At 54.1% G+C, this 23557-nt stretch overlaps 1 protein-coding gene across 1 annotated transcript in view; it reads left to right on the forward strand.

Annotated features, from left to right (window-relative positions):
- LOC130026606 (polypeptide N-acetylgalactosaminyltransferase 12-like) overlaps positions 1–23557 on the forward strand; it is a 150053-nt gene that overhangs the window by 16766 nt on the left and 109730 nt on the right. The gene's annotated exons all lie outside the window — the stretch shown is intronic.

Here is a 23557-nt window from a genome sequence, read left to right on the forward strand (position 1 = left end):
ACGGGGTTTGCATAACTTAAAAGATACTTGTTTTACTTTAAATTTATTTATGACGTAGGGGTCTGGAGCGATAGCACAGCAGGTAGGGTGTTTGCCTTTCAGGCGGCCAACCCAGGTTCAATTCCCAGCATCCCATATGGTCCATCGAGCACTGCCAGGAGTAATTCCTAAGTGCAGAGCCAGGAGTAACCCCTGTGCATCGCTGGATGTGACCCAAAAAGAAAGAAAAAATCAAATAAATTTATTTATGATTTATCAAATAAATATTTGTATCCTTATTTTACATACCTCAAAATCAGGGGCCACGGAAAAAATTTCCTAACAAAAAGAGGTTGCTAATGGGAAACTTTAAGAAGCTCATAGAGAGAGAGAGAGAGAGAGAGAGAGAGACAGAGAGACAGAGACAGAGAGACAGAGAGAGAGAGAGAAAGAGTGGGAGAGGAAGAAGGAGGAGAAAGAGAAACTTTATTATACATAATAGAGATTGAATAATAACAGTAAAACCTGAAAAATTGCCAGAAACAAGGACTAATAAGTTACTGTAGCATCAGACAGTAGAAGTCAGAGCAACTGAGTGGTAGGCATGTCTTGGGGAAGTTTAGGAAATCATAAATTGGTGGCAGAGGAGAGAGAGGAGGAGGACTGGGCCACTCTCCCTGACAACCACCATCCTGTTACCACGACTATTTCAATAAGTGGATCCATCATAGTCTGTGTGGGTGTGTGCCATTGGGCGGGGCGGGTCCTCCCAGGAATGGCTCGTGCTTCTGGATGATGAGGAATCCGTGCCATGGGGTCTCACCATGTCCAGAGCCTGTCACTGCCCACCCATGGTGCCTATCCCATCTATACCCCCTCTGCAGTGCCCCCCAGGAAGAGCCCCCCACCTTGCCCCAATGCTATGTGAGTTCCCACCCCTAGTGGCCAGTCGATGTTTCAGGATAAGGACCTACAAACCTCCAGGTATTTTCTAAGCCTCTCAAGGACTGGATGGACCTTTTCTGCCCAGAGCCTCACCCCAGTGTGGAACCTTTCACTGCCCACAAGCTCCCCAGACAGCACAAGCCCACAGTGACCCTGTGCCCCACCATCAGAGATGGATTTGATTTTCAGCCCAGCGAATGTGAGATGTCAGAGCTACAGGAGACAGCCGCAGACCACTGGGGCCTGAATGTGCTCAGGGAAGGGAGGACAGGGGCACTCGGGGGTGCCATAGTGGGCACGGGCGATATGGGGGAGTTGGGGTTCCTTTCAGGCTGCAGGACTCGTGAGGGCAGCGTGGCCAGGCTGAGTGGCCCTAGTTGGGAGTGTGTGTATTGAGAGGGATTTCCAGAACAGGCTGGGAGCAACATGAGAGAAGCGTCCAGCTTCCCCAAGGCCAAGTCTGGTGTCCAGCTCCCAATAGGATGGACTGAGTCTCAGAGAAAGGGGCAGAGCTGGGATGGGGAGATTCTGTGGGGTCATTAAGAGTCCTCCAGGGCTCAGAAAGGGAAGTCTCTGTGCAACACGGGGAACTGGTCAGGGACTGACTGGGTCTGGGGGCTCAAAGGCCCCACAAACTGGCTGTGGCAGTCTGGGAGGAAGCAGAGACAGAAGGACAGAGCGAACGTGGACAACGGATATGGCGGGAGCAAGAACTCTGCGGGCCTGAGGAGAGGAGAGGGGAAGGGCAGGGAGGGCAGGGGCTCCAAAGACAGAAAGGAGAGGGGCCTGGGGAGGGAGGGGCGGTGAGGACAGCAACCAGGACAGCCCCTCTGCCAGGCTCGCTGGGCTCCCACAGCAGCAGCCAGGCCAGACCTAGGGGTGCTCAGGGGCTAATCCTGGCAGCTGCAGCTCAGCTTGGGCACGGGGGGACGTGATCTCTTGGAATGAGAAAGTTGTGGACTGAGCTATGGGAGACCGAAAGGGTCAGTGCTCCTGGCCCACCATGGGGCCCACAGAGTTCCAAGCCACCATCGTCGGTAGGGGGCAGTGCCCGAGGGTCCGGGTGGGGGTGGGGAGGCCCGTCAGGCCCACCAGGGCAGAGGCTGGTGCAGCCTTCATCCTGAGGTTGCCCCGGGAGCTCTAGGTTTCCCCCTGGCCAATGGGGTTGCAGCCCCGAGGCCACGCCCCCATCCCTACCTATAAAAAAAGCTCGTGGCCCCGCCCCTCGGGGCACCCTCTCTCAAGGATGCTTGAGAGGGAAGTGGCCCCAACACACCTTCCCCCTGTTGACCCTTCGAGGGGTCATCTAGGGGGTCACTTCCAGATGGTGACCCTTCTACGGGTCATCTACGGGTCACCTCTAGGGGTCATCTCTAGGGGATCTTTGGAAATTGGCAGAGCACAATGGACGGTAAGAAAAGGCCCTGCGTTGGCCCTGCACTGGTCACTGTATGGCCCCAAGGCCACAGGATCAAGCCCGGGCCCATTTCCAGCAAGTCTTCCGGCAGTTTTGTCCCCAGCAGCCTCTGTCCTCGTCAGGGTCTCCCGGGACTCTGGGATGGGAGTCCCCAGAGAGCCCCTCTCCAGGACCTGTCCGTTCCTGTCCCCAGAATAGCACCTCCTGGGCTTCTGCTGTCCAAAGACCTGGGTGGCTGAACACTGGCTCCCCAGCTCAGGAAACAATGGGGGTGGGAGCTCAGGGGAATGCTGAGGAGCTGCCTCAGTGGCGCTGGGGAGTCAAAGTAGGGTCCCCGGGTGCGCAGACCCCTCACCACAGACCCTCCTGCCAAAAACCTCTTACCATGCGACCACACCCTTCCCGTCTAATTTAGGACAGAAAGAGATGGAAGAACAGAATTTTAAAACATCAGATATATCTTGTAAAGGCGGAGAGTCACATGGCAGCGCCTCATCCGTTAGGGGTGAATGATTTGGGCTGGTGCTTGGCACCAGGAGTTTGAAGCCTGTGATGTCTGAGGAGGGCAAGGCAGGGAGGAATCACTCAGAGTGTCCCGAGGCCACGGCCACATCCCTGTCTATAGAAAAGGCTCCTGGCAGGCCCCTCGTGACACCCTCTCTCAAGGAGGCTTAAGGGAGAAGTGGCCCCAATGCACCTTCCGCATGTTGACCCTTTCCCTAGGGGATCATTGGAAATCGGCAGAGCATGAAAAGATGGTAATAAAAAGTGCTAGGTCGGTGCTAACCCGCAAGCCCAGGGCCATGCGCTGGTTCTGCACTGGTCAGTGTGTGGCCAGGAGGCCCAGGATAAAGCCCCCGGCCATTTCCAGCCAAGTTTTCAGGCATTCTTGTCCTCCAGCAACTTCTGCCCTCGCCAGGGTCTCTCGGGACTCTGGGATGGGAGTCCCCAGAGACCCTCTCTCCAGGCCCAGTTTCCTCCTGCCACCAGAATAGGATCTCCTGGGTTCCCACTGATCAAAGAACTGGGTGGCTGTACACTGGCCCACCCAGCTCAGGAAATGATGGGGGTGGGATCTCAGGGCAGCACTGAGGAACTGGGGAGTCAAAGCAGGGTCCCCGACTCCCAGACCCCTCATCACAGTCCCTCCTACCAGTGGGTCTAACTGTGCGAAAACACCCCTTCCCTCTTGTTTGGGACAGAAAGAGCTGAAAGAACAGAATTTTAAAACATCAAGTGTATCTTATAAAGACGGAGGATTGCTTGGCAGAGCGTCATCCTTTAGGGGAGAGTGATTTGGGCTGGTGCACAGCACCAGGAGCTTGAAGCCTGTGATGTCTGAGGAGGGCAAGGCGGGGAGGAGTGACTTCGAGTGTTGAGGGAGGGGCCCTGTGAATGGGGCACTGTGACAGGGGAGACAGGCTGGGAGCAGGAGCTGGGCGAGTCTCCCCGTCCCTCCGCACCTGTGTCCTGCTCTGCGGGCAGCCAGAGGAAATGGGGTCAGCTGTCCACTCCCCAGAATGTTACGACCATGAAAATGCAGAGAGCTCTAGGGCCGGGACATAGAACGCTTGTTTCTAGTTGTCCCTCGTGTCCCTGCCAGCACTGCCAGGAGGGCTCCAGTGGGTCCAAAGCAGGAAATAATCTACTTAGCAAGGGGTCCGAAGCAGCAGTTGGCGGTGAGAAATGAGCAGCCCCCGAGATGAGCAGGAGGAACCAAGAGTCGGGGCTGTGGACCATGAAGTTTGGGTGGGGTTGAAGGTCTGGGGTCCTTGACTGTCTGCTTCCTCTCAGGTTTACCGGCCTCTGGGTGCCCCCGAAACAGTCACATCGTTGACAACATTTCCAAGGACAGGTGGAGGCAGGAGGTTCCAGGAAGAACGGGTGAACCCGGAGAACAACTGCGGATGTGAGTGGGGGCCGAGGGTGAGAGAAGCGGGCGCAGCACCGCCTGGAGTCTGAGGGCTGAGGGGTGGCCGGCCGGGAGCCCGGCCAGGATTGAGTTGTGTCTCAGCAACAGTGGAAGGGGTCTGGGTAACATTTCCCAGTCTTGGAGCTGGGCGAGTCTCCTATCATCTCCAATTATCACCTATCATTCCAACATGTCTTCACTGCGAGCCGACGAAAAGTTGCTGTACACCAAGAGTTTTGTGAGAGGGTGCAGGATTTGCTGGCCATCAGCTCCCCTCCACCCTAGGGTATTTTTGGGGCATAACACTTCAGCCTTCTGGGCTGTGACTTTCCTGGTCTGTGAAATGGGCTGGTGAGACCCCCTGTGAGGCCAAGAGCCTGCCTTGGGTGATGGGAGGAAGGACAGGTGAGAATGCCCTAACTGAGGGCTGTGGTGGCACTGACTGGCCCACACTACACAGAGGGGTCTGGAGTTGGCAGTTGCCAGGTAGGAATCAGGGTCCGAGGCAGAGGGAGACCCAACTCCTACGCTCTGGGACAAAGCACCCATGGGAGCCTGTGGGTGAGGGTCCGAGCCCTGCATCTCCCGGCTGGGATCTAGTCGGCCCTCCTGCCTGTCCTCACAGACACTGTCCTACCTCCCCCAGATGCCAGGGCAGGACGAATAGGTGCAGTGCCAGTGGCTTCCCTGGGGCCGATCTGCTGGTACCTGGACATGCACATAGCTGCCGACAAGAGCACCTGGATGCCCGCAGTCACCTGGGCTCCAAGGAGGAGCAGCTGTACCAGCGTATGCTGCGGCAGAAGCAGCCCATAGACCAGCTGCTGCAGGTGCCACCAAGGCAGCAGGCCCTGCTGGAGGCCGCCATCAGGGAGCTGAGGGAGACCAGGTGAGAGAGGGGCCACGGGCTCTGGGGCAGGAAGGCCCTAGACCTGCCTCCTCACCTAGTGCCTTCACCCCAGGTGCTCTTCTGTGGGACTCAGCAGCAGAAACAGCAGCTGCAGAACCTGGTGAAAGGGAAAGGAGACCCGGAAAAGGGTGACAGGGAGAAGCCCCTGTGGGTCAGAGGGCGGGGCTACTGGAGAGGGGAGCCAGGCGGCCCCACCCCCAGCCCCCCACCTCCCTTGCTTGGCTGAGACCCTAATGCTGCCCCACATCCCATCCACTCCAAAGGGATTGGCGTGGAGACAAACAACACACAGGTGCTCCTGGACACAAAACGTGAGGAGCTGGAGGCCACAGAGAAGGAGGAGGCGCAGGGGGCCAGGCAGGAGGAGTGCCAGAGTCCAGGAGCTGGAGGAGACAGTCCAGTCCCAGGGGGCAGGGACCATGACCTGTGTGAGATCCAGAGACGCTCCTGTTGCTGTCCTTAAGGAAGAGGAGTCCACCGACATCGGACCCAGGTACCGTAATGACCCGCCTAAAATCCAGAAAACGCAGCTGGTCAGCAAGAGCCCCACTGGCAGCCTGACACCCCGCTGATACCTCGATTTTACTGCACCCTGCCTCTCTCACCCAATTGATCTCGCCCAGCCCTGTCCTCCCCACACCACCCGAGTTCTGCCTTCTTCCTCTGCCCTTTGCTCTTCTCCCTCCACTACAACCAGGGATATCCCTCCCTGCAAGACCAGGGATCAGGGCAAAGGCACAACTATTCTCCATCTCAAGAGACAGGATATCAGGGGGACAGTAAAATCTCCTTCCACTAGACCCAGAGATGTCGGGGAAAAAATATCCCCACCCCTGGGCCCCCCAGGGATCAGGGGGCACAGTTTCCCCTCCACTAGACCCCGGGAGCAGGGGGACAGAAATGTCTCACCCCCTAGACCCCAGGGATCGGGGGCTAGAGATGTCCCCCCCACTAGACGCCAGGGATCAGGGGGGCCAGAGACGCCCCCTCACTAGACACCAGGGATGGGGGGCCAGAGATGTCTCCCCCAAAACTGGACGCCAGGGAACGGGGGGGCCAGAGATGTCCCCCCACCACTGGACGCCAGGGATCGGGGGGGCCAGAGAGGTCCCCCCACCACTGGACGCCAGGGATCGGGGGCGCAGAGAGGCACCCCCAGCACGGGACGCCAGGGATCGGGGTGGGGGCCAGAAAGGCCCCCACCAAACTGGACGCCAGGGATCAGGGGGACCAGAGAGAGAGATCCCCCCCCCCCCACTCTACGCCAGGGATCTGGGGGAGCCAGAGAGAGAGGCCCCCACACTGGACGCCAGGGATCTGGGGGGCCAGAGAGAGAGGCACCCCCACCACTGGACGCCAGGGATCGGGGGGGCAGAGAGAGAGGCACCCCCACCACTGGACGCCAGGGATCGGGGGGGTGCCATTAAGAGAGGCCCCCCACCACTGGATGCCAGGGATTGGGGGACGCCAGAGAGAGGACCCCCCCACCACTGGACGCCAGGGATTGGGAGTATACAGATAGAGACTCCCCCCCAATGGACGCCAGTGATCGGGGGGGCAGAGAGAGGCCCCCCCACCACTGGACGCCAGGGATCGGGGGAGCCAGAGAGAGAGGCACCCCCACCACTGGACGCCAGGGATCGGGGGGAGCCAGAGAGAGAGGCCCCCCCACCACTGGACGCCAGGGATCGGGGGGTGCCATTAAGAGAGGGCCCCCCCACCACTGGACGCCAGAGATCGGGGGACGCCAGAGAGAGGACCCCCCACCACTGGACGCCAGGGATTGGGAGGAGACAGATAGAGACTCCCCCCCACGACCACTGGACGCCAGGGATGGGGGCGCAGAGAGAGAGGCCCCCCCCACTGGACGCCAGGGATCGGGGGAGCAGAGAGAGAGGTCCCCCCACTGGGCGCCAGGGATCGGGGGGCCAGAGAGAGAGGCCCCCCACCACTGGACGCCAGGGATCGGAGGGGCCAGAGAGAGAGGCCCCCCCACCAGTGGACGCCTGAGATCGGGGGGGGGCCACAGAGAGAGGCCCCCCCACGAGTGGACGCCAGGGATTGTGGGGGCCAGAGAGAGAGGCCCCCCCACCACTGGACGCCAGGGATAGGGGGGTGCCATTAAGAGAGCCCCCCCCCACTGGACACCAGGGATCGGGGGAGGCCAGAGAGAGGCCCCCCACCACTGGAAACCAGGGATCGGGGGGGCCGAGATGTCCCCCCCACAAGGCCCCAGGGACTGGAAGGGCCGAGATGTCCCCCTCCAAACTAGGCCCCAGGAAACAGTGGGGAAGAAATGTCCCCCTCCACAAGATCCGAGGGATCAGGATGGCAGATATATCCCCCCAGCACTAGCAAACAATGATTTGGAGGTCAGAAGTCACAACTCAGCTCTCCCCTCCCCATTGTGGGGTCCTGTTTCTGCGCATGACAGCCCTGAAGCTTGGCCGCTGGTACCATACAGTGACCGGATTCTACACACTCTTTGGGGCTGTTTGGGGACTTTGTACTGCTGGCTGAGAAGAGGGGAAGGAGGAAGGCGGGCTTTCTCCCTGACTGCCACTGTCTGATTTTCACGATTGTTGCAATAAATGGATCTATCCCAGGCCTGTGTGGGTGTGTGTGTCACTGGGCGGGGCAGGTCTGGCCAGTAGTTGACAATTGCTTCTAGATTGTGGGAAGCCTCGGCCATGTCACCATGCCAAGACGCTTCACCTGCCTGCCCCTGTGTGAAGCCTGTCAATGACCCCAGGAGAGTCCACCCCAAGGGTTGAAGGTCTCAATCACGGATGCGTCCCCAGGAGGGAGGGCAGGATGCAGCACCCAGAGCCCTGCCTTCCACTGCAGCACCTCCATGGCCTCCCCTGCCCCTGGTGCCTGTTCCCCCATTCCCCTCTGCAGTGGCACCAGGGACAGACCCCACTTTGCCCCCTAGTGGCCACATCAGGTTTCTCAGGATGAGGACTTGAAAGTGCTCCTGCAGCAGGTGGGTCCAAGGTGCTGTCCCCTCAGCCAGGCTCCCCTGGAATGGCACCCACCCCAGCAGGAAGACAGTGTGTTATCAGTGGAGCAGGATGGGGCCGTGAATGGAACATGTTTCTAGTATCCCCGAGTCTGTACGGAGCTGATCCCTGATAATAGGGACCCACTTCTTTGTGGACCATCAGATTCCCTAATACAAGTCCCACTGCCAACATCACAGCACGGTCAGACCCCATGTAATAGAGAACCAGGCCCTGACTCCTCTTTGCTCCTGCACACCTGGACCTGTTGGGACAGCCTTGGCTGAGTGACACTCTACTGGTGACAAGAAGTGTGTCCAGATTCATGTATCAGACCAGATGGCAAAGCCTCAGAAGGCAGAGCCATCCTGTTCCAGTAATTTCCAGGAAATTGGTCAGCCATGCTCTTTCCTGCCTATCACATTCCTATTTGGATGGGAACCAGGGATCGGGGAGGCACCAGGGATCAGCCTGGTAGGGCTGTTCAGGGCAGGCACAGGCAGGTCCCGGTTTACCCCTCGGTGCCCAGTTCATAGCCCTTCCCCTCTAACTGCACCATGGGCCTGGGGCCGCCCGTTCACTCTCATGGATCTTCACACCTCACACATATCCTGCACACCCTCTCGAAGCTTCTACTGGGGCTCTGGGCTTAGTTCTCTGTGTCCTGCCTCTGGGCCCCTGGGCTCTGGAAACACCAAGTCCAGGTTTTCCTAGAGGTTTGGGGAGATGGGAGACTGTGGGGATCAGGGGCTTGAGCCCTCTCACCCCTTGCCAGTGGTGAGAGCTCTTCTCCCATTGAACGACTGTCTTTGGAGTTTTTCCTTTTAGGATCATACAGAGTCTCACCAAGACAGGTGGCACCCAAGAATTTGCTGGAAGCATCCTAGTGTATTCCATGTGTGCAGGCTCTACCCAGCTATCCCCCAAACGGGCAGTAGCAGGTCACAGCATAATTATGTAGGTTGTTTACAGGCTACCTTGATTCTGCGGTAACAACTTTCATCTAACATGCAGTGGTGCCTAGTGCTCTCAGGTGCTCCCACAGTAGTGATTCCCGTTTCTACGCTCAGTGTTCGAGCGTTCCTGTGAGCTCCTTCCATCCCTGCTCGGGTAACCTGCTTTCCCTTAGTCTCTTGCTCGGTGAGAGATTTGGGAACCCCATCCGGGTCAGACAGAAGGACAGAGATATATAAATAAAGTTAAGGAAATAGGAGTAGCTTACTGGGGGCGCTCCCGGGCGGACTCTCCGAACCTCAGGTGAGGCAATGGTACACCCGCGCCCTGGGTTAGACTAAGGGGGCTATGAAGTTGTCTTGGTCTGGTCCTAGTCATCTGTTCGTGGGTCAATGTTAAGGAACATGGAATGAAGCCTGGTGGCTTCCTGTCACCAAGTGGGCATTAAGTCTTGTCTTCCTCACCTGGGAGAAGGTGATCTCTGACTCCAGGAATGTTGCTGTCCACTCAGCCGGTTGCCATTTGGTTCTGGTCACCATTTTGTCAGAGCAAACCTCACATTTGATTCTTGTCAAATTTGGTGATTCCTGACTCATCCATCTTCTCCACCTCCTAGAGCGGGTCTCTCAGAGGTCCTGCCTAGTTTTTCGCTTCTGCCTCTTGTTGCCTCCTTGGTTCCCTCCCCTTAGGCTTGGCAGACAGAATCATTTGCGAGCCCCCCTTAGCTCACCCCGCTGCGGCTGATCCTGACAAACTATCACCTGCAGGTTAATCTTCTGGCGATGCTCAGTGATGAGTTTGTCTGGGATTGTTTCCCATTTCTCTCCTGACTCTGAGAGATGTCCATTCTACAGTGAGGCCCTCAGGAGTGGCCAAACCTGACCACGGCTGGGCCTGACCAGCCTCCAGCTCCCTGGCCCTTCTCGAGTTCATTCTTTCAACTGGCTCAAAGCCCCCTCCCCCTCCTGACTGGTTTGAGTAGAGCAGTGTTCAGTCATTGAAGAAAACACCTTTTCCTCCCTACTGGACACTGAGCAGGCCCAGGGCCCATTGATTGAAAAGACAACTGCAGCCAGGGAGTCAGTTTGGTTCTGGACCCTTACTGCCCATGGCATTCTGGACCTTAAGGAGTTTTTCCACCTGGGTTGCTACTTGAGTTAGAGACCCTCTGCCTGTTCCCAGTCACCACAGCCCCCATCTGGCCTCTGGGGCACACAGAGTAGTGAGGAGACCAGAATCAGCCGTGGGGGTGGGGTGATGTGTTTTCACCTCTGGGCTGCTCAGGTAAATGAGCAAAGCACAGTTAGCAGGTATATCCCCCCTGGTCCCCCCCCCCCCCACCCTCGTCAGGATCCCACCATCCAGGGTATATTCTCAATGACACCATACTCATCAAGGGTCACTGTCAATCAAGATGAAACTAGCGCCCAGGTCAGCACTTCCTGATCACCTTTGTCAGGATTCCTGCCCTGCATCCCGCCACCCACCCAGACTCTGTCTCCTTCCCCTGCCTGGTCTCTGTGGGCACCTGCAGAGTTTGCATCTGCTTTGGCAGCCTCAGGCAATCCATGGTGTTTGCTCAGTGCACCAGAGAGTCGACCCTGCGGGCTCAGCACAACTCCCCATTTCTATTATTGTTAGTATTTGTGACCAAAGAGACCAGGGCTAGTCTAGGTACTGGCAGCAGTGCCGTTGGGGCAGACCCTCAGTGCCCGAGCGTTTCCTGCCCTGCTCACACCCAGCATGCCTCCAGCTCTCCCTGCCAGAAGACCCACGGTTCAACAGTTGGACACGGTAACAAGTTGCCGATGCAGATGTTTCTGTTTCCTCACCTCTTTAAGTTAAACGTTTACAGCAATGGTGAAATTTGCTTCTCATCAATGTTGCCTGTCATCTTGCGTAAGCTCAGTAAGAGAATTACAGATTCCTTTAATCTGTCGCTTCAAATTTAACTCAACGTAAAGTCAGGCATGAAAGGTCAGATCTGTTGGCTTTTCCTGGCCCATGTCATCTGCTCCTACTCCCCAGACTCCAGTCCTGGGGCCAGTTTTATTTTGCCTATCCCAGACCCAAGGGGTCCTTGACCATTCTTTTGGCCAGAGACTGTCCCATGCTGTACTCTGGACCATATCACATGTTGGATCTTCGGCCTTCCCTTGTCCAAATAAGGGTCACCTGGCGCCTGTCCGAGGTCCATCCAAGGCCCTCCACGCGATGCACATTTGAGAATGTTTGAATCATGGACAATCACTGGGAAACTGAAGCTTTAGTAAGACGAATGTCCAGGATGAGATCAGGACCCACCTGTGATTCCTGCATCAAGCATCAAGCAGTGTCCGTGCAAGGGTCTCTTTGCCAGGAGCCCAAGAGCATACCAAGGCCATCAAGGAGAGAAAAACTAACATTTCCCTGATAGTCTGGTCTGGGAAATAACGCCCTTCGTTCTACATAGTTTCACACCAGAAAATTCCCAACATCCTCACTGAGCCGCATGCCGAAAACCAAAGGAAACTTATGGGCTTTACCTGGAATTTGGGAGTCAACATCCTAGACCAAACAATGCCCTCAACCCCACATTAAAAGATCAATTCCAGAGTCAGTTTGGCGGGGACCCCACATTGTAGATGCAAGAGAGAAATTGTCACAGGCTAGGAAACAGCAGAGACCCGAGGAGGCCCGTGTTGGATCCTCACACTCCGCACTACGCTGACAGGCAGCTCCTGGGACACGGCCAGGGCAAGGCTGACTTCTCAGTGGGATACCAAGCAGGTCCCCTCTTCTGCCAACACTCTCTGGGACCCCTGTGTCTTCCTGAGTGTGGTGAGTCTAGGGCATGATACCTGCCGCTGTGAGAGCCGTGGGGTTCAGGGACCTTGCAAAAGGGTCCGTTCCTGGGGCAGGTGAGGGGGCACGTGGAGGGCTTCATCCTTCCAGTCCTCACCCAACACTAGCCCACAGTTGGAAATTTTGTGCCTGAGCCCCGAAGGTCACATGGTATTTCCCCAGGGCTAGGAAATACATGTCATCTTGCACTTCCTGAAAGTCACGGGGTAGGTGGAAGGCTCCTCTTAGGGCAGAAAGGTGGCAGGGTGAGGGGGGTGCTGGACATGTGCCAGCCCTGACGTCCGGCAGCTAAGAAAAAGTAGCGGCCCTTGAGCACAGTTCCGGACCTCCCAAAGAACACCTGACCCCCACTCTGTTCTTCCAAGACTGTGGTGAGCCACCCTGGAGATACACGTATAATACTATGAGTATTTTACCTGTCATGTCATGTCACGGTTACCCAGGCCGGGCTATTGTGAAGATGAGAATCCAGGCCAGTTTAGTGAGCCCAGGTGGCCTGAGGACTTCATCCTCTGTAGGAGTGTCCTGGCAGGCAGGTGTCCATCCCATTCCGATCTGGGGTAGGGAGACCTCCCGGACTTCAGGACTTGTCTGGACACTGAGAGCAGGGCCCAGGGTGTGGTCAGTCATTGCAGATCTGCAGATCCCTGGTTGTCCATAGCAGAGACATTTCCAGTTCTCCCTTGGCCAACGTGCCTGAAACAACAATTTTATTTTTTGGCCAAATTTGAAATCCTTGAATGTTAAAAGTAGGTAAAGGGATATTCCTGATACCCTTTCAGTATCTATATTGTAAACCACAAAAAGGAAGACAGAGAGAGAGACAGAGAGAGAAGGCAGAGACAGAGACAGACAAAGACAGGAACAAACAGAGAGAAAGATAGATAATAAAAACATCTTCCAAAAAGGCTGAACTGAATATCTGGAAAAAACCCAAGTGCCTGAGAACGGATGACTGGTTAAAAAACTTTGGTATATCTACACAATGGAATACAATGCAGCTGTTAGAAAGGATGAATTCATGAAATTTGCATACAAGTGATACTACATGGAAAGTACCATGCTAAGTGAAATGAGTCAGAGGGACAGACATAGAAAGACTGCATTCATCTGTAGAATATCAAGTAACAAAATAGGAGACTAACACCCAAGAATAGTCACGATAAGTACCAGGAGGTTTGCTCCATGGCTTGGAGGCCAGCCACACATGGTGGGGGAAAAGGCAGCTCAGCTAGGGAAGGGAGCACCAAGTAAAGGGTATTGGGAAGATCCTCCCAGGATGGGAGATGCATGCTGGAAATAAACTATAGACCAAACTTGATTGCCACTCAATGCCTCTTTTGCAAACTTCAGCACCCAAAAGGAGAGAGAGAACAAAAGGGAATGCCCTGCCACAGAGGCAGGGTGAGATGAGGGGAAGGGGGTTGGGAAGGATACTGGGATCCGTGGTGGTGGAGAATGGGCACTGGTGGAGGGATGGGTACTCGATCATTGTATAACTGAAATCCAAACACAAAAATTTGTAAGTCTATAACTGTACCTTATGGTGTTTCACTAATAAATTTTTTTTAAAAAAGGCTGGCCTAGGTGGAGAGGTGGAGGTTGTTGGGAGGGAAACTGGAAACATTGGAGGTGGGAAATGTACACTGGTGGAGGGATGGGTGAACAACGATGACTGAAGCCTAATCATGAACAGCTTTGTAAGGGTCTATCTTACATCGATTCAATAAAAAATTTTTAAGAGTAGAATGGATTATATTTGGATTTATAGAATTAGACGTGTAGTACATTTTCTGAGGTAAAATCTAGAGCTCAGCTGAGTCGCTGCGATCATTATAGAATTGGGGAAGTGTGATGCTGAACTTGACTTTAGAGACATTCCATGATGAGTAGATCAGTGGTTCCAATGTGTCCTGCTTTGAGCACCATTCAACATGTCATTACTTAATTTCTTTTTTAAAAATAATTATTTCATTTACTTTAAGGGGAAACTCTATATGGGCACTTATAAATGGCAAACAAATTATATTTGCATTAGATATGGAAGTGGGACTTCAGTCTATCTGACTTCAATCTCTGGCGTCCCATAGAGGCCCTTGAGCATGGCTGGGAATGATCCCTGCTGTGGTTCCAAAACCAAAGAAGCAAACAAACAAGGAAATGTAATATATCAAAAGCTAGAACAGGTGGTGAGGTGTCTGCTTTGCATACTTCTATCCTGGGCTGATTCCTGGCACCTCGTATGGATCCTTGAGCACCATTAGGGGTGATCCCTGAGCACAGGACAGGAGACAGGGTCCCCAGTCAAGGGAGGTCTCATCTCTTAGGCCCCTGGAGCAAGACCATGGGGGCCTGTGCAGGGCACAGATTGCCCAGGCGCTGCCAGCCTTGGGCCTGGGAGTCGGTGCTTGACCTCCACATCCCTGGACCCAGAGCAGGATGCCCTGGCTGCCTGTCCTCACTCCCAGCCTTGTGCCCACAGGTGGGACTGCAGGACAAACAGGTGAGTGTCTGCGGCAGCAACAAGACTGGGATCTCGGCCTCCCGCAGTAGGACGTGGCCTCTGACCAGTGTCGGTCTCTGAGAATAAGCAGGAGGAGGAGCAGGTGCTACTGCAGAGTCAGCTCCGGATCAGCTGCAAGGGGAGTGAATCAGGACAAGGTGGATATGGAGAAATGACAGAAGGTGCCGGGGGAGACCCACTGTGAGGGTAGGAGCCCGCCTGGGTTGGTGGGAGGAAGGACAGGCCAGGACGCCAGCCACTATAATATATCAAAGTCTAGAAAAGGCTAGAGGGGTTGTGGGGGTGTGGATTGGCCCTCACTGAACAGAGAGGGTCCTAGTAGCAGGGAGGCTGCGGGGTCGAGGTATAGGGAGGCCCCCTCTCTTAGGTCTTGGGAGAAAGACCCCCAGCGGAATGTGCAGGGGACAGGTAACCCCATGTGCTGTTTTCCTTGGGCCTGTGTGTGTGTGTCTGGGCCCTGAATGTTGTGGTGGGATCTGGACAGCCTTCGACCCTGTCTCATGACAGAGATGTGCATGCAAGACGAGAAGGTGCAGTGCCTGCAGCCTGGAATGCTTCTGCTGGTACCAAAAGCAGCACACAGCTGCAACCCCACACCTGAATGGCCCACTCACATGGGCTCCAAGGTTGAGCAGGTGCTGAGGCACAAGGAGCTCATGGACCAGCTGCAGCAGGTGCTAACAAGGCAGCAGGCCCTGCTGGAGGCCACCTTCAGGGAGCTGAGGGAAACCCAGGTGAGGGGATGGGCAGGGGCTCAGGGACAGGAAGGCGCATCAGGCCCTAGACCTGCCTACTCACCTGGTGCCTTCATCTTTAGGGGATCCTCAGTCCTGAAATCAGGAGCAACTGAGCCCCAGGCCTTGCTGGAATCCCAAGGGTACCCTGAAGAGGGTGAGTGGTGGGGTCGGTCTCCAGGAGGGAGAAGTGCCTGTTGGGGATCTGGAGGTGGGGCTATAGGGAGGTGGAGCCAGGCGGGACCCCTGAGATGCATCCAACTTCCTTGCTTGGCTGAGACCCTGGAGTGCCCCACAGTCAATCCAGTGTCGAAGAACACGGAGTTGGAGGTGAACATAGTGGAGGTTTGTGAGACCATGACCTCTATGGAACTCGAGGTGATGGTCATGAAGGACAGGCTGGTGGTGTGTGAGAAGACTAAGCATCTGGATGACTAAGGTCTGAGATTAAGGTCTGGGTCCAGTCCCGGGGAGCGGGATCATGGATTGTGTGAAGAACCCAGAGAGGCCCTCCTGTTCCTCTCTGTGAGGAACAGGAGGCCGCAGACCTCAGATCCGGGTCCTGTAATGACCTGCCCCCAAATAACCAGAATCCAGTTCGTCCGCTCGAGTTCAGCTGGCAAGCTTGTTCACCATTAATCCACTTTTTCTACCCTGATGATGTACTCTGTGTTCTTCAATTCCAAGTAATCTAGCCCTGATCCAGTTCTTCCCACCCTCCTCCTTCCTCCCTCCTCCCCACTCTTCCACTTTCCCTCAGCACTAGACCCTAGGGATCAAGGGGGCAGAAAGGTCCCCCAACACTAGACCGCAGGGATCAGTGGGACAAAAATGTCTCCTACCTCTAGGCACCAGGGATGTTGGGAGCAGAAATTTAAACTGGGCCACACTCAAACTTCAGTCATGATAGCTCCAAAAGCCAAACAAGGGCTTGAGGTGGGAGCTCTCCCTCCCCAGTACACAGTCCCGTTTCTCCATATGGCATCCCTGAAGCTAATGGGGGCTGGAAACATCAGGGCAACCAGTTCTAGACACTCTTTGGGGGCTGGTTGGGCACTAATGAATTGAGGAGAAGAGAGAGGAAGGAGGCATGCTGGGTCACTCTCTGACAGTCACTGTCCTATTTCCAAGCTTGTTTCAATAAATGGATCCATCCCAGGCCGTGTGGGTATGTGTCTCGGGCGAGGTGTGTCCTGCCAGCAGTTGGCAGTTGCTTCTAGATTGTGGGTGGCCCTTGCCATGGGATTCACCATGTCTAGAGCCTGTCATCTGCATGCCCCTGAGTACAATGTCAATGACCCCAGGAGAGTACCTCTAAGATTTGGAGTGGTAACATTCAAAATACTGTGGTGGGAAGGTACGATGGTGGTGGAATTGGTGTTTGCATATTAAATGTAATAAATTATTGTAAACAACTTTATAAAAACAAAATAAAAATTTGCAAAAAAGTCAGCAAAATATAAAGCATGAAAAGAGAACAGAAAAATCAAAGATACACCAATGTAAAACTTTTATTTAAAAAAAAAAGCAGTGGCATCTAAGCTACTAAGATAGCCCACAGAATGGGAAAAATTATTTACCCAATACCTAGCTGATGAAAGGCTAATATCCAAGTTATATAGCACATTGGTAGAACTTTACCAAAAAAATATCTCCCAACCCCATCAAACAAATGCAGAGAGGAATAATGAACAGAAACTTCCTCCAAGAAGAAATTCAAGGGCTGGAGCGATAGTACAGTGGTAGGTTGTTGCTTTGCACGTGGCTGATCTGGGTTTGATCCCCGCCATCCTACGGGCTACACCCGCCTTGGAACCCCAAGTGTTCTGTGAGAACCAGAAGGCAGTGTCCTTCCTAAAGACACCCCATGCACACCCCATCCTCCCTTTCACCTAGAGGTGGAAATCACACCCAGATCCAAGACAGACCTGAGCCAACAACCCGTCAAAGACAAATTGTGTTGGCAGAAGATCAGACAGACTGTGATGCCCGTGAGGTAAGGAGGCTGCAGACACCCATCCCAAGGCACAAAGTGACCTGCCTGAAAGTGATGTGTTCCCCCCAAGAGTCAGAAATGGTTCAACAGAATTCTTACTCACCTGTAATTCCGTCTTTTACCTACCCTGTCAAAATCATATTCATTTACCCCAACCTTGTCTTTCTTCCCTCTTCCTTCCCGCCCTTCTCCTCTCCCCCTCCTCCTTCCTGCCCCCTCCCTTCTCCCCTCTTCTGCCCCTTCCCATTGAGGAATGGGGCTATGGGACTATGAGGCTATGCGGCTACACAAAGCAATTGCAGACGTGCCCCCATGGCAGGGATGCTGCGTACTAGGAGTGGCGAGATGACCCAAACAGAACAACATTGAGACTCGTACTCTGCAATTAAAGAAGTGACACAGTCTCCAAGGAAGCTCAGCTAGAGAAGAGGGCACCAAATCAAGGGTGCTGGGAGGATCCTCCCAGGGTGGGAGAAGCATGCTGAAAGTAGACTATAGACCAAACATGACTACCACTCAGTGCCTCTCTTGCAAACCACAGCACCCAAAAGGAGAGAGAGAACAAGGGGGAATCCTCTGCCACAGAGGTAGGGTGGGAAAGGAGGGGGAAGGGAGGTGGGAGGGATGCTGGGACCCGTGGTGGTGGAGGATGGGCGCTGGTGGAGGATGGGTACTTGATCATTGTGTGACTGAAACCCAAGTAAAAAATTTATAAGTCTACAACTGTACCTCATGATGTTTCATTAATAAAAAAAATAATAAAATTCTTGAATAAAAAAATAGTTACACAGCCTCCAACACATCCATATGTGCAGGAACAAACTCAAACATTAAATAAAGAACCAGTAAAAAATCCAAAGAAATTCAATTTTTAATATGAAAATTAAGAGATCATGGGGTCTCACCATGTTTCGCGCTTGTCTCTATCCCTCCCAGAGCGCACCCCTCCCCCCCAGCCTTTCCAGAGGGATTCACGGCTTCTTTATTATGATCTTGACCCAGATGCCACTCAGGTTGGAAACTGTTCCGGAACTGTTCAGTGGTTCTGAGCAAGAGATGTAATCCACTGCTTCTTGCAAGTCAGAGGATGGGGTCCCATCAGATAGGCAGAAAGACTAGGGAATTAATCTAGAGTTGCAAAAGTTAGATGTGGGTTTTCACATCATAATCCCAGGGACTGTGCCATCTGGGCAATTGGTAGACACTGGGGCCCTTTGTTAGTCATCAGTGTCACCCCTGAATGGGGACCTGGAGGTAGGTAGATTGTTTACCTCTGTGGCACAGCGAGAGATCAGAGCCCCCTGCCTCAGCGACAGGTATGCCCAGACCTCTGCCAATGGCCCTAACCTGGGTCAGGGCCCCTAGAACCTGGTGCCCTTTCTCAAGCACTAAGAGGATCAACCTCTGTGCCTCTGGAGTCCTACTGCTGATTTGAAAGGGTTTTTTTGGGTTATTTTTCTTTTTTTCACTTCTGAATGCTCATTCTTCCAGGAGGTCTGGTGCCCAGCCTCAACCAAGAGCTGGAGCAGTGCCTCTGAGGCTCTCTTTCAGTCCTCTTGGGCTTCTGACACTAAGACCTTATCATCTACAGAGTGCAGGATGGTCTATTCCAGGGCTCCAACGAGGATTTTCTTAAGTCCAGAGCCAGGGTCATCCTGAAGAAGGTGGCCGAGTTTTTGAATCCTTGGGCAATGGGTCCACAGTAACTGAGGTTTCCTCCTGTCTCTGGATCCTTTGGCCCAAACGCAAACAGGGTCTGCTTCCTGGAACAATTTGCAAAGGGGGAAACACATCTTTTGAGGTTCAGGCCGGTCAATCATTGGGCACTAGAGGAAAACAGACTCAAAAGAGTGGAAGGGCTGGGTACCACAAGGTGACCAGCAGGAGCGACCACACTGACTCGGCGCAGGTCATGACTTCTCAACTGAGGCCAATGGGTTGCTCCCAGATGAGCTGCATCCCACCACTATTCCTGCCTCCCAGACCTGCGCAGTATCTTTCCCTATCCCTAGCCAACCCTCACGAGTTTCCTGACATTGAGGCTGTCTCTGGAGGCTCACTCCTAGCATGAGTTTACCAGCAGAGGGGCATGATACTGCCATTAGAGGGCGCCTGGAGAGGGTGTTTTCCAAAGGGGGAATACACAGTGTCAAGGTGGACATTTATTTGCTCTTCTAGCTCTGTCGGGAGATCGAACGCCAATAAGATACTAAAGTGGGGAACAGGGAGAGCCTTGTTTTCCATATGGAACCCCCAGCATCTGCTGAGACCATGGATTCTCAGGCCCAGCAAAAGCCGGGAAGGGCTGCACCTCCGATACCTTCATCGAGCTCTGCTTCCTATGTTGCCCTGTCTTGAGGTCATGGGGCGACCGTTTCCACGAGGCTCTTCTTGGGAGTGTAGGTACCAAGTTACCCTGCCTTCCCTGCCTGCCTGGGGACTCCCTGTGACTCTGTCAGACTGTCCTAGTGGTCCTGGTGTCAGTAGACATTTCTGGAAGCTACCCAACATTTAATGTCTGCCACTCCCATTCACAGAGGGTCACAGCTTGTCTGGTGTCATATTGGCACTTTGTTCTCTCCTGCAGCATGTCATGGCCCTCTGGGGCAATGATCTGGGGCCTGCCTTCTGCCCCTCCGCATCCTCCACCCCTGACTCCTGCTCCTGCTCTGGCTCCCCTCTTTCTCCCTGCCCCTTGTCTGCCCTGCCAGTTCTCACCTCCTCTAGACCAAGGGCACACTGGAGGTGCTGGGGTCTGGCCTTAACCACTCCCCTTAGGTAGTGCTGTCTCCACTGGACGAGTGGCAGTGCCACCCAGCTGCCCTGATCTCTGCCAACTCCTCCTGGGCACCAGGTGCCACTGCTTGGGTGTTGCTCTTTTTCCTTTTGGTCTTGTCTTGCTTTCTCCCCTGCTTGGTAGTGAGTTTTGTTGTTTCACAAATGAGAATTGCAGCAGTAATATGACTTTGAGTTTTCAACGACTATGAACTCATACGAACTTTGCCAAAATTTCTGCCTCAAGCTAACTAAAAACCAAGCAGCAGGGACGGGAGTGATAGCACAGTGAGTAGGGTGTTTGCCTTGCACACGGCTGACCTGGATTTGATTCCCAGAATCCCATATGGTTCCCTAAGCACCACCAGGAGTAATTCCTGAGTGCATGAGCCAGGAGTAACCCCTGTGCATCGCTGGGTGTGACCCATAAAGGAAAAAAAGGCACATTTTGGAATGTGGGAGAACATGAGGAGATAATAGTGCTAATGTTATGAACAGCTCCAAAGTCTGAACACCGCACAAGGCAAGAGATCAGTTTTACAGCAGATCTGATGGGCGACGGGGTATTAGCAAGCAGCTGACAGGAGAGTATGGAACAAGAAATGACCAAGGTTTCTTGGTGCAGAGAAGGATCTGGAGCAAATCAATAATGTAGGAAAATTCGGGGGATTTTCCCAGGTTTCTATGTTGAACAGTGTGACAGACCACCGCTGGGCCATCCCGGGTGATTTCAGTGCCTGTCTCATCTCTCCCAGACCCTGTGCCTCATTGCAGATCCTGCTCCCCAGGGTAGCCTGTCTGAAATTATCCTGCGAGAAATGTGGGTAGAGGTGCACTCTCCTCTACAGCAGGGCTCAGGAGATCCTAGTATCAGGACTTGAACAGGGCTGGGCTGCATCAAGGCAAGCACCTTAAACCCTGCAATATCCCTGGGGCCCATTCTTGAAAAGTCTGAAAGTGCTCGGGAGTGGAAGCCTCGGGTTCCACGGGGCTGTCTCCCTGGGCACGGTGCCGTACAGAAGGGGAAGTGAGGCATCTTTAAGGGAGCCCAACTCTACAGGAAGGAGATTTAGGTGGGAAGCAGCTGAAAAAAAAATACCGCTTGGAGCAGGGCATTAGTCCAGCAGATAAAATGATCGTCTTGCACACTGCTGACTTTGGATCAATGGGCCCCCCTAGTTCCACTAGGTATGGTCCCTGAGCTAAGTCAGGGGTAAAGCCTGAGCATGTCTGGGTGTGGTACTAACACCCAAAGAAAAGTGCTGCAAGCAGACAGGGCCGGCCTTTTCCCAGTGCCCTAAGGAAGGATTGCTCAAATTCTTAGAGGCCATAAGAGGGATTTCCCTGTTAGGTGGTAGGGGTGAGGGAGGGGAAGGAGGTGACAGCACTGGGTCTCCAGTCGTGACTCTGCCTGAGCAGTGACAGTCCACTTGGACAGTCCATAGTGGCCTGACTCAGGGCAGCACTTGGCTGCTGCTTTGACAGAAAAGTGTCCTGAAAATGTGTGTCAGGGTCCTCAGGAGGAAGAAGCCCCCAGTGGGGGTCAAGAGGCAGGACACTCTGGGGGCAGAACCAGGCAGACCCTGCTCCCGAGCCCTCCACCTCCCTTGGTTGGCTGAGAGCCTGGGGCTGCCCCGCAGTCTATCCAGTTTCAGTCAATCCAAGGGCACTGAAGTGGAGGCGAACACAGTGGAGATCATAAAGCCTGAGGAGCTGGAGGTGGTAACAGTCAAGAAGGACAAGCTGGCGGTGTGGGGAAGACCATGCATCTGGAGGCAGAAATGTCCCCCAACACTGGGCAATGGGGATGTGGGGGGCAGAAATGTCCCCTAGTAATAGAGACTAGTGGTCTGGGAGGCAAAAACAGGCCCCAAGCAGTAGGCACCAGTGACATGGGGTGCAGAGGTTTCCCCTAACAATAGACAGCAGGGTTCCGAGGACAGAAATGTTCACAATTACTCGACACCAGGAATGAGCAAATCTGAAATTTCCTCCAAAAAAAAACACACCAGGGATGTTGGGGAAAATTGTTTTCCAAACTAGACACAAGAGCTCTGGGGTAAGAAATATCCCACAACAGAGAACAGAGCTCAGATAGGAGACATGTCCTCCAACACTACACAATAAGGAGTCCCAGGAGCAGAAATACTCACCCCCATAGAAATAGTTCAAAGAGTAGCAATAATAAATGACCACCTCCCCACCCCCCACCTTAGACTATATCCCAGGAGAGAGGAGTGGAGAATGCCTCTCACCCCTGCTTTCCCACCTAAATGTTGAGATATTTCCGGTTTGTGGGTTGTCCTTGCATGGTCCAGGGCATTTTCCACTTTTTGAGTAAAAATTCTGTCCAGAAGGGCAGAGAGAAGTCTCAGGAGACTCAGTACAGGCTTGGGATGCATGAGGTCAAGAACGTTCCCTGGCGCGACAGGGTCTCCTGATCACAAAGGCTGGATCAAATAGAGATCCCCACAAACCCCAAACCTCTCAGGTATGTACACAGGGCATGAGGGTCAATGAAGCAGTACTTGGAAGGATCTCAGTGCTTAGAGGAAACACTCATTCAGAGCATCCGATTTTCAAAACGGCACTTGGCTACAACCATTTACCCGTCCTGGCCCAGGGAAAACGAGGCAACACTCAAACCTTCGGTTCATGGGCTACAGACCAAGCAAAAGTCTGAGCCAAGAGCTCCCCCTCCTCCAGTGCACTGTTTCTATTCTGGAAAAGGAAGTCCTGAAAAGGATGGAGGCTGCAACAATCAGCAACTGAGTTCTAGGCACTACCTGGGACAATTTCAGGGATCATGAATTGGTGGCAGAGGAGAGAGAGGGGAGAGGGCTGAATCAGTCTCCCTGACAGCCACTGTCCTGTTTCCAAGATTGTTTCTACAAATGGATGCATCCCAGCCTGTGTGGGTGTGTGGCATTGGGTGGGTGGGACCTGCCAGGGAACGGCTCATGCTTCTTGATGAAGCATGAGCTGTCCTGTGGGGGTCTCCCCATGGATCAGAACCTGACATGATATGCCCATGCCCATGGTGCCTGTTCCGTCTACATCTCCTCTGTAGTGCCCACCGGGAAGAGCCCCCAACTTGCCCCCAATGCTTCGTGGGTGCCAGGCCCCCTAGTGGCCAGATCATGTCTCAGGTAAAGGACCTGCAAACCTCCTGGTATTTCCCAAACCTCTCAAGGACTGGATGGACTTTCTCTGCCCAGAGCCTCACCCCAGTGTGGAACCCTTCACTGCCCACAGGCTCCCCAGACAGCACAAGCCCACAGTGACCCTGTGCCCCACCATCAGAGATAAATTTGATTCTCAGCCCAGCGAAAGTGAGAGGGGGAGATGTCAGAGCTACAGGAGACAGCCGCAGACCACTGGGGCCTGAATGTGCTCAGGGCAGGGAGGACAGGTGCATTCGTGGATGCCATAGTGGGCACGGGCGATATGGGGGATTTGGGGTTGCTTTCAGGCTGCAGTACTCGTGAGGGCAGCGTGGCCAGGCTGAGTGGCCCTAGTTGGGAGTGTGTGTATTGAGAGGGTTTTCCAGAGCAGGCCTGGATCA

The sequence above is a fragment of the Sorex fumeus genome, unplaced genomic scaffold, assembly GCF_029834395.1.
Source record: "Sorex fumeus unplaced genomic scaffold, SorFum_2.1 ptg000034l, whole genome shotgun sequence".
NCBI lineage: Eukaryota > Metazoa > Chordata > Mammalia > Eulipotyphla > Soricidae > Sorex > Sorex fumeus.